General features: G+C 40.3%; 1 protein-coding gene across 2 annotated transcripts in view; it reads right to left on the minus strand.

Annotated features, from left to right (window-relative positions):
- Positions 1 to 11,250, minus strand: part of LOC114225704 (cyclic AMP-dependent transcription factor ATF-7) — an 88,316-nt gene extending 77,066 nt beyond the window's left edge. The window contains exon 1 of one of the 2 annotated variants that reach the window (XM_028125427.2): positions 11,164 to 11,250. The gene's annotated coding sequence lies outside the window, so the exon portion shown is untranslated. Of the gene's footprint in view, positions 1 to 10,831; positions 11,130 to 11,163 lie in introns of those variants that run through there. The other variant, XM_028125428.2, reaches the window with a different exon arrangement.
- Positions 11,251 to 11,760: the final 510 nt, after the last annotated feature.

The raw sequence follows: 11,760 nt of genomic DNA on the forward strand, positions 1-11,760 counted from the left end.
TTACCTATTCTCACACACCTCAAAAAAGATGTAAAAATGAACAGCACATCTTTTTAGAACTCCTAAAAATTAGGGATGCCGGGGTGGTTCATCAGGTTAAGTGCCTGCCTTCCGCTCAGGTCATGATCCCAGGGTCCTGGGATCAAGTTCCATATCGGGAAATCCTTGCTCAGCAGGGGGCCTGCTTATCCCTCTGCCTGCTGCTCCCCCTGCTTGTGCTTTCTCTCTCTGACAAATAAATAAATAAAATCTTAAAAAAAAAAACCTCCTAAGAGTTGTATGATAACCTGCATATTGTGTACCTATTTCCAACTGAACTGTGTTATTTCCAAAAATTTACACACAATAGGTGTTTCTTATATGTTTATTATACAAATGAATGTCCAGAAATACAAACTGGAGGGACTACAAATTCTTGTAGCATTATTTTTGTCTAGGAAAATTAAATAATGTTCATAGTTTTAACATTAAGTGTGTGTGTGTATAATTGTGTGTGTGTGTGTGTGTGTGTGTGTGTGTGGTGGGCAGCAAAGCAAATTTTACTGAGCAACAGTAAAAAGCTCTCGAAGAGGGAGGGGACATGAGAGGGTTGCCCAACATTAAGCATATTTTATTATAATTTTTAAATTCATAATCCAGTTATAGTATATGTCAAAGACTGGCAAACTTCAGTCCGTGGGCCAAATCCAGCCTGTCACCTGTTTTTATATGGCCCACAAGCTAAGAATGGTTTTTACATTTTTATTATTTTTTTTAAAGATTTTATTTATTCGAGATACAGATACAGAGAAAGAGCATGAGCAGGGGGGAAGCAGAAAGAGAGGGAGAAGCAGGCTTCCTGCTGAGCCAGGAGCCTGATGTGGGGCTCGATCCCAGGACCCTGGGATCATGACCCGAGCTGAAGGCAGACACTTAACCATCTCAGCCACCCAGGTGCCCCTGGATTTTACATTTTTAAACGGTTGAAAAAAAAAAAGAATATTTCATGACACATAAAAATTATATGAAGTTCAAATTTTAGTGTCCATAAAAAAGTTTTTATGGGAATACAGCCACGCTTATCCTTTGCATGCTGTCTATGGCTTCTTAGGTGCTATAATGGCAGAGTTGAGTAGTTACAAACAGACCTCATGCTGCAAAGCCTTATTTACTATCTGGCCTTAGTTTGCAAACTCCTGGTATTTACAAATAACTATTATTAATTAAAATACATGGTTAATTAGGAGATTTCCAATTCTGACAAATGTCAGAGTGTATGTGTTAATCATTTTTTTTAAAGATTTCATTTATTTATTTGACAGAGAGAGACATAGCAAGAGAAGGAACACAAGCAGGGAGAGTGGGAGAGGGAGAAGCAGGCTTCCTGCAGAGCAGGGAGCAAGATGCGGGGCTCGATCCCAGGACCCTGAGATCATGACCTGAGCGGAAGGCGGACACTTAAGGACTGAGCCACCCAGGTGCCCCTGTGTTAATCATTAAGAACTTTTATAATGTGACTATTCAAGTACTAATTTCTTTTTACTCAACTACAAAATTTAGAAATTAGGTTTTTTTTTTTTTTAAGTAGGCTCCATACGCACATGGAGCCCAATGTGGGCCTCAAACTCACGACTGTGAGATCAAGCAAGACTTGAGCCATGATCAAGAGTCAGACACTTAACCGACCAAGCCACCCAGGCGCCCCTCTTTCTTTCTTTTTTTTTTAAATTTAAGTCATCTCTACACCCACTGTGGGGCTGAAACTACAACTCAAGAGTAATATGCTCTTCTGACTCAGTCAGGTTCCTAAGAAATTAGGTCTTCTAAAAATAAGGTTAATTAAGCTAGCTCCACAGTTCTCCACCTTTAGCATATTCACCTGGGCACCTTGAAAAATACAGATTCCTATGCCTCTGGATTTTCTTGGCTTTGGGGCCCAAGAATCTACACTTTATTTTTTAATTTTTTTAATTTTTTAAAGATTTTATTTATTTGACAGAACAGAGAGACAGCGAGAGAGGGAACACAAGCAGGGGGAGGGGGAGTGGGAGAGGGAGAAGCAGGCTTCCCCAGGAGCAGGGAGCCCGATGCAGGGCTTGATCCCAGGACCCTGGGATCATGACCTGACCCGAAGGCAGACACTTAATCACTGAGCCACCCAGGCACCCCCAAGAATCTACACTTTAAAAAAACACCCTGGGGGCGCCTGGGTGGCTTAGTCGTTAAGCGTCTCCCTGCGGCTCAGTGGGATTGAGCCCCGCATCAGGCTCCTTGCGCAGCAGGAAGGCTGCTTCTCCCTCTCCCACTCCCCCTGCCTGTGTTCCTGCTCTTCGCTTCTCTCTCTGTCAAATAAATAAAATCTTAAAAAATAAAATAAAAATAAAAAACACCCTGGGTAATTCCGGTGCAAATGGTCAGTAACCCAGCCTTTGAGAGGCACTAAAATGGTTGGAGAGCTTATAGTTCTTCCATATTGTAAACAGCTGTATTTTTCCAATTTGGTACTATAAGACAGTTCTCAAAGTGGGCTCCAGGGGAGCACTTGGGTGGCTCAGTCATTAAGCGTCTGCCTTTGGCTCAGGTCATAATCCCAGGGTCCTGGGATTGAGCCCCACATCGGGCTCCAGCCCCACATCGGGCTCCCTGCTCTGCGGGAAACCTGTTTCTCCCTCTCCCACTCCCCCTGCTCGTGTTCCCTCTCTCACTGTGTCTCTGTCAAATAAATAAAATCTTAAAAAAAAAAAGTGGGCTCCAGGGATCCCCAGATTCCTAAGACCCCTTCAGAGGGTTCATGGATGTTAAAAGATCTATTTAAAGGGCAAAATAGGCTAATTCATTTTAATGTAACAAAGTATTAAAAGTTCAGAGATGTGGTTTCAGATTTTACACAATAGCTAACCTTTAAGAAACTATCACATTTTGGATTCTGGTATAGTATCAAAGAAGAACGACTATCTACAATTATCTGAAAAGAGGCTTTCTTTCCTTTGCCTGGGTGGCTCAGTTGGTTGAGCATCGGACTGTTGGTTTCCGCTCAGGTCACGATCTCATAGGTTGTGGGATCAAGTCCCACATCCAGCACCTCACTCAGCACAGTCTGCTTGAAGATTCTCTCCCTCTGCCCCTTCCCTCCTCAAATAAATAAATCTTTAAAAATAAATCTTTCCTTTTCCTATTAGTATCTGCATGTGAGCCCAGGTTATCTTCATATACTTCAACCAAAACAACACATTGTAACAGACTGAATGCAGCAGCAGATATGAGAATCCAGCTGTTTTCTATTAAGCCAGACATTAAAAGGTTTAAAGCCCTGCCCCTAAATTTTTCTGACACTGTAATAGTTATTTATGTTGTTATTTTAAAGTAAATGTTTTTTCAATTTCTCCATTTTAATTTCTAAAATGCTCAATGTCAATAGATATAACCAAGACAAACCCTTTGGAGTCCCCAACAATTATGAAGAGTATAAAGGGGTAGGTACTGAGACCAAAAGCAGTTTGAGACCCACTGCTTTAAGAAATACACAAACAGTAGAGTACCCTGGATTGATCAAAGAGAAGGTTAAAATTAATTTCTGGATTTTGAGCTCTGACATGCAGGGACAGGTTTCAAAAAAAGGAGCCAGCTTAAATAGACCAAATAGTTTTGTAGCAAATGACTGAAAACAGATGGGAGTGAGAATTAGGCTGAATCATAAGTTAGGCAACAACACATGGCCAAAGCTTAGAACCTATCTGGGAACAGCCTCATATAGGCAACTACCTGACTAGAACTTTTTTTTAAGTCTCTCTAGGCTTTTGGAGGATTCAAGGAACTATTTTAAGGCTATCCTCAGAAAGGTTAATAAAGTAAAAACAAAGAAGCAACAACTTGCTAAAGTGACAGCAGGAAGCAGAGTTAGAAATAACTAGAGAACATTATACCTATGTTTGGCCTCAGTGCATTTTAGAAGTTGAAAAATTCCTGGAAACTGGTAGGCTGTCAAAAATCTATTGCTGTGTTTTGGGTTTTTTCCTACTCATTTTCAGATAAAGTATCATCCCTAAAACAATACACCAACAGCAATCAACCCCAAAACACTCATCTTTTTTTTTTTAAGATTTTTTATTTATTTGACAGGACAGAGTACAAGCAAGGGTAGCGGCAGGCAGAGGTAGAGGGAAAAGCAGGGTCCCCGCTCAGCAGGGAGCCCAATGTGGGTTTCAATCCCAGGACCCTGGGATCATGACCTGAGCTTAACCGTCTGAGCCACCCAGGCGCCCCCCAAAACACTAATCTTTAAGGATAAATTTAAAATCTTCGTGGACTTAATTTCTTTTTTTTTATGGACTTAATTTAAATAGACTGCTAACAACAGTAAACCAGATAGACTTTAATATTAAACCCTAGTATGAGTTTGGTCCTAGATAGGAAATTGCTACAACATCCCATAATGACAATCATGGAGATGCTTAGAAATTCTCAAGGAAAAAAAAAAATCTATTTTCTAAGACTATCCACATACTGGCAACACAGTGATCTATTTAGAGTATTCTAATGCTCACTGACTGCCTTTCAACAGTCCCAAACACAGATGTGTAAGATATCAGAAAACTACTGCTTGCCCAAAACTTAAAAAAATAAAGAAAATGGTGCTAGAGGAGACAAGTTACTACCAGAAATACCAGAAAAACCATGTTAAATAAAACCAACATGGTGTTACTCAAGTTTGATAAAGCTTAAATAAATGTTACTGGCAAGAAACTTGGTGCCAACACAAATCATTTACAGCAGTCATATGTTCTAATCAATAAATCACCCTGTTTTTATAATATAGTCAGGCATATTCCTTTTCAGAAAAATGACTATGCTCTATTTAACTTAAAAAAAAGTAATTTTTTTACTGCATGGTAAATTATAAGCCCCAAATACAATCTGACCAATTTAGCATATAAATCTTCTTTGTCCACTGTGTCAACAAGAAGCACTATACCAGATAATAGGTAATTTCACTCAAAACAAGTTGGATTTTGTGAGAAGGTGGGGCAATGGCAGAAGGACACAGTTCCACGGAGGCCCAAGCCACAAGCTCACAAAGTGACTTTTTAAGTTAATTATGCTTTAAGTTGCTATTTATTAAGGATAAATGCATTCTTGAATAGAGAAACTTTTTTTTTTAACATATAATGTATTATTTGTTTCAGGGGTACAGGTCTGTGATTCATCTTACACAATTCACAGTGCTCACCATAGCACATACCCTCCCCAGTGTCCATCACCCAGCCACCCCATCCCTCCCACCCCTCTCCGCTCCAGCAACCCTCAGTTTGTTTCCTGAGATTAAAAGTCTCTTATGGTTTGTCTCCCTCTCTGGTTTCCTCTTGAAGAGAAACTTTTTTTTTCTTTTTAAGTAAATTCTACACCCAATGTGGGGCTCGAACTCACAACCCAAGACCAAGAGTCGCATGCTCCACTGACTGACGCAGCCAGGCATCCTGAAAAGAGAAACTTTTTACATACTCGGGTTTCAAACATATGAGAACATTTAGGATTAAAATTACCAAAAGATGAGAAAAAGCTAACAAAGTGAAGTCGTGACTTTGTAATGAGTTTTGTTCTCTGATTAAGTGTTCTTACATCCTTCATAAGATTACTGTAGTTAAAAAAAAAAAAGATTACTGTAGTAACTCACATTTGCCTTAATTGGGAATCTTTCCTAGATGTATGCCTATGAAGTTTTAAAAACTAGATAACAAATTTGTCTTTTCATAAAATTTTTCCTGAAATGTAACACTCATCCATCCTTTCTAAGAAAGCCAAGCGGTATGTTTACTTTCAAAACTAAACTGAATTTTCTTCATTGTATACAAGCAGTGGGTATATTATTCAGACACCCTCCCCCCCCCACACTTTCTAAACAAAAGGATAAACAAGAGAAGGAAAGAAAACAAAATACTATGGCTTAAGGGGTGGGGGGACAAACAAACATTATTTCAACACAAAGTGTCCACCAGGGAAATCCTGGAGAGAAAATATCATGATGAAATATTTTAAGACATGAAATGACCCCAATGCAAAATTTTGTTGTTGTTGATTCTTGTTTGGTTTCCTGCTCAAAGGAGTTATTTCTTGACATTTATGTTCCTTACTTTCTGTTTAGCCATTCCCACTGGGTCAGCAGAACCACTTCAATTTCATTTTCTTTAATGTCTATTTTTCTTCCTGATTCTTCAATAGTAAGTTCTGTGATCTGAGTTTCTATTTATGAGTGTTTGGACTGGAAAGGACCTTGAGGGGTCATCAAGTCCATCCTTCTGCTTTCCAGGAGAATTCATAACTAAACAATCTCAAATGGATGAGAAGCTATCAAAAGATGCATCCTGTCCCTAACAGCATGCTACTTCATTCTGCACAAACACTTCCATTCACAATTTGCCATTTTCTAAAAGTGAAAGTAAAAATTAAAACCCCAAAAGAGGAAGGTACTTTAAAAATGCATTTATCAGCTAAAATTGCTCAAACATAAGTTCAACTATCAAGTCTAAAATTAACACACAGGAAAGTTGTTGGCTGCCAACACAGTCTTTAGTCTCTAGAGATGTCTTCTGATGTTCTGGCTTATTTCTAGCACAATTTTACCTATAGCACAGAGCATGACAAACTTAACCCACCACATCAATAAACTATAATTAAAGAAGTCAATTATATGTGTGTGTGGTGTATTTTTTCTTACAGGTAGTGTAGGTTTTTATTCCAAACAAAATGAAAAGTTAGGTCTAAATTGGAGATGTCAATATTATGGGGAAGCTATGATATAACTGTTACATGGACAATAGTTTAATTTTTTAATTTGTTACTTAAAATGCCAAAGATTCCAAAACAGAATTTCATCTGATGACACAAAATATGCAACTATGCACAAACACTGTTAATCATTCTAGAATTATTTTAAAAATTAAAAATAAAGGAAGCAATGTTGGAAAGGGGGGGCAATTATACTTAAAAAAATAGGGGAATTATTAAATAGATGTCTTATAAACAACTGGCAAGTAATGCAGTGACTTATAAACACTAGCATGACCTAGCTAGGTAGCAACTAATGTCTAACCTCATTTCATTTTTTAACAGGTCACTAGCCTAGGAGCTTAGGGATAGGTCAGAGACAATATATTTAGATTTCAACAGGATACCTCTTAATACTTCACAGGACATATAAGTTAGATGATAAAACAGAAGGTGGATGGGCGCCTGGGTGGCTCAGATGGTTAAGCGTCTGCCTTCGGCTCAGGTCAAGATCCCAGGGTCCTGGGATCGAGTCCCGCATCGGGCTCCCTGCTCCCTGGGAGCCTACTTCTCTCTCTCTCTCTCCCTCTCTCTCTCATGAATAAATAAATAAAATCTTAAAAAAAAAAAAAGTGGATTCATAATTGAATCTTACCCAAAAGGTTGATAAATGGATTAATATCAACCTAATGAGAGCATGCTGATGTTATATGGCACTGCTCCAACCTTATATATTTTTACCAGTGACCTAAATCAAAAACATAGGTATTTATGTCTCATTTATAAAATTTATCTATCAATGATACAAACATCAGGATATGATATGAGGAATGGCTAAGAGGCCAAATAACATTATTAAGGTAAAACAATAAACCCAAATTAACAAGATGACAATTACAAGGATAAATGTAAGGTCATCAATTACATTTAAAAAATCAATTACACAAATTAATGCGATCTTAGGCTTTAAGAATAGAGGTACAGAGCACAGCAGCAAAGAGGCCATACTCTCCCCTGTACTTTGTATTGATCAGATTATACCTGAGGTGTTATATTTCAGATCTAGAAAAGAGACCCTAAATACAGGCAACCCAGTTGATGAGAAGCCTGAACTTTATTAAAAATGGTCACTTAAGGAATGCTGAAATAACTTGGGATATTTATCCCACTACATAACTGTCATCGAATACTTGAAGGGCTACCATGCTGACAAGGAATTAGGTTTATTTATTGTAGCTGCAAATGGCAGAACTAAAGAGCTTCAGCACAATGTAAAGAATGTTCTAAAAGTAGACCTCCAGTGCAGCACCTGGGTGGCTCAGTCGTTAAGCGTATGCCCTCCACTCAGGTCATGATCCCAGGGTCCTGGGATCAAGCCCTGCAGTGGGCTCCCTGCTCAGCGGGGAGTCTGCTTCTCCCTCTCCCACTCCCCCTGCTTGTGTTCCTGCTCTATCTCTGTGTCAAACAAATAAATAAAATCTTAAAAAAAAAAAAATCACATGCTCCACCGACTAAGCCAGCCAGGCACCCGATGGAAAACTTTTTCATGAACTCTAAAATCAGAGTACCATTTTCAGAGACACCAACAACAAAAGAAATTAACGCTTTTTCTTTTTAAATGAATGCTGCATTTGTTTTTCTGAAAGAAACAACATCTGCACCTTAATTTTAGTACCTTTATCAAGGGATAAGGGACAATTATATGCCAGCCAGCCAACTAAGTCTCAAGAAGAGAGCTGTCTTTGTTACACATTTACATGGCAATGCTATTTGCTCCACCTAAAACTTCCTTGCAAGGAGAAGGCTCCTCCTTATCAGACGTGGATGAGGCTGCTTAACACTGACTCCCTCCTACTGCAGCCTAGGAAAAACTCCGTCTTGACATGTACAAAACAATAACTTGTGAGAACTTCAGAGCAGCTGTGTTCAGGCAGAGCCAGGGACTTTACTTGAGGCAAAGAAGCAGCTTAAGAGTTGGTTGAAAAAAACAATTTTCATTTTCAGTTGGAAGTGGGGAGAGGAAAGAAAAAAGGAGGTACAGTAGCAGTATTAACACTTAAAAGCCCTGGTAAACAAAAATGCTTAAAAATTACAACACTGAAACTATCACAGGATGCAACCTTTGATCCACAAGTTTAAAGATGCGCAGTGTTGACACTCCCTAGCTTTCTGCTAGGTGTTAACACTGATGAGATTAAAAAAAAAAAAAATCTTGCATTTAATAGTGCCCAAGTTAAAGCCATCACAAATTCGAGAACGGAAGAATAAAACAAGGGACTCTGCTCTTTCATTGGATATTTTTTGTTCTGCTGCCAGGCAAACTGAAAATGTCTGAATGTCCAACAGCACTGCTCTGAATGTGAAATACTGGAATCCAATTCAGTAATTAATGCTAAAGGATCAGTAATTAATTGGTCTCAACTTGTTGTAGGGGCAACTTTCTGGCCAGAAGAAAAAGCTTCAAATGGTTGAAAACCAAAGGTTAATACAAAACAACATACGCTGGTTTCTCTTCATGTAAGAGCTTTACCGGCATTTCAGACATTATTTTGCTTCTCAAAAGTAAAAGGAGAAGAGAAGGATGTAAAAGACAAATCTATGCAGTAGCAAAGAAGTTATTAATTAATTGGCTGTAGTAGTTCAATTCATTATTAAATAATACACAACTATCAAACAAAGGGCAAAGGCTTGTCCCTTTGCTGTACAGAATTAAGAACTGGTAAGACTACTTAGTATAGCTGCCAAACTTTTCTTTAGCTTCTTTTCTTACAGACATGTTACATTTCGCAATAGTCTCCACTTACCTTACATCCTCCCATGTTTAAGTACAAATTGTGTTTGATTTCCCCAACCCCTGCCCTAAGATATTATGACATATCTTTGGCTTCTGAGTTTAGACACAAAGGAAGAAACTGAAAATTTTTCACTTTCCTGAAATATACGTCTATCTTATTTACACCATTTAAAAATATGTAACATAAGCTAACTAAAACTAACTGCAACCATCCATTTAACAAGCTCCAAGAATGAGTGGATAAGACACACATTTAACAAAACAAACTTCAGTTTAGTATATTTTTCTGTGCTTAGAATAACCGTCTTTACAAGAATTCTTACACTACTGCAAAGTTGTTAAATATAGGAAACAAGTGAGCTTGCCCAGAAAACTCTGTACACCCCCACAAACCTACACTTACTATGACACAACCTTTGGAGATACTGAAACACCCTCTGTTAAGGAGAAAACAAACTTTTAAAGTTAGGAAAGTAGCAACGCAGCAATCTAGGTAGGAGGTGCCCTGGGTAGTAAACACCCCAGTTAGAGAACATAACAAGCAATTCAGAGCAACATGACTCCCAATGGGGCTCCAACTTGTATCGCTCAAGTCCCAAGCCCCCATCCCTGAGTTCAGGAAGAGATGAGTGTAGGAAGAGTAAGAGAGGGAGAAAGGAAATCAGAGTAGAAGCGATGAAAGCATTCTATTTTTCTCCTCCTCTACCCCTACCCCACTATTCTTGCAAGCTGGTCACCAGACTAGGTGCCATATACAGCAAAAGCCCCAAATCAATATCCTAGGCTGCGTCTGATACCTAGGCTAAAGGCCTGTATATATCAGCTGTCTCCTTTCCAAACACTTCCTTTACCCCTCCGAATTCCCCTATACTTTTTCAAAGTGATACCTTTTGGCTCGTAAGCCCACCTCTATTAAGTCTTTCTAAACTCATTCACTGAATTTTCTCCAAATTCATACTTTCTCTCTGAAATCATGTCCCTATTCTTTTTCATAATTCAATCGAAATGCCATGACTCTCATTTCCAATGATTTACCTCTACCTATCTTTCCAACCAAACCCAATGCCATGTTTTCACCTACTGTTCCCTACCTCCTACCTATTACCCTTAGCTCTTCAATGCCAAGCCCCTAACCCCACTTGGTAAGCCCGAGTCTTCAACCAATTTAGTACCCCTCCCCTTCCTCCCATTCCACCCCATCCCATGATCCTCCCATTAGGCTCTACTAGACTTCCATTCCCTCAGGATTCAACTCCCCTCTCCTTGCCACGCCCTGTGCCCCCCGGGGCTACTTACCCCAAGTTCTCCCCACACTTCAGGCCTCTGGCCCCGCCTTCCCCCCCCAGAGGAAGGAGGCGGTAGGAGGCAGAGAAGAGGGGCGGCACTCCACAAGGTAAGGACGATCTCTCATTAGTGTTCATCGCCGCCAATCGTGGTTTCCTTCTCTTTTATTGGTCGGCGTTACTCCATGCCCCACCCACTTCCTCAGACAGGGCCTGGCCACCGCCTCAGCGCCCCCGTCCAACACCGACTGGGAGGGGAGACCCCGGCCTGGGACACTGAGAGTGGCCAGAGTTGAAAGAGAGACTCCGCCAGATCATGGACTAGTTAATGTTAAAAGAACTCACCCGCTGGTAGCTCCGTCGCCTCCCGCCCGCCCGCGTTCGTTCCCACAATCTGTCTCCAGCTCCTTCTTTCCCCCCTCAGAGGAGCAGATACTTTCTTCTCGTCCGGCCAGGGGCGCTCACCTCTCGCGAGATGTTGGGGGGCGGGAGGGGGGGGAAGGAAGGGCGAGATCCGTAGGCCCTAAGTTGGAAAGGGGCCGAAAGGCGGGGCTCGGGAAAAAAGAAGGGGCCGGGCTTTTGGTGGGCTGGACTGGACTGGAGAGAGGCTGAGCGAATTGAGTACATACATACAGGTTACACGTGTTTGGCTGTGGAATATAGGGGTAAAAGAAAAAGGAAAGGGAATCCGTTCAGGTACCTGTAGTAGTGGAGATCCAAAAGGTGAAGTAAAGGCACCTGGCCGGCTCAGTCGGAACAGCTTGTGATTCTTGATCTTGGGGCCATGAGTTCAAGCCCCACGTTGGGTATAGAGATTATTTAAATAAATAAACCAAAAGCTCATAAAAGTCAGGACACTCAAAAGGTGAAGTAAATATTCTAGGGAATGAGATTATTTCAAAGGAGGGCACTCCCCCCCCCCCCCGCCTCCCTAAAGGAGCG

The sequence above is a fragment of the Eumetopias jubatus genome, unplaced genomic scaffold (assembly GCF_037043125.1).
Source record: "Eumetopias jubatus isolate StellerSeaLion01/CBP00866 unplaced genomic scaffold, mEumJub1_p1.0 scaffold_8, whole genome shotgun sequence".
Taxonomy (NCBI): Eukaryota; Metazoa; Chordata; class Mammalia; order Carnivora; family Otariidae; genus Eumetopias; species Eumetopias jubatus.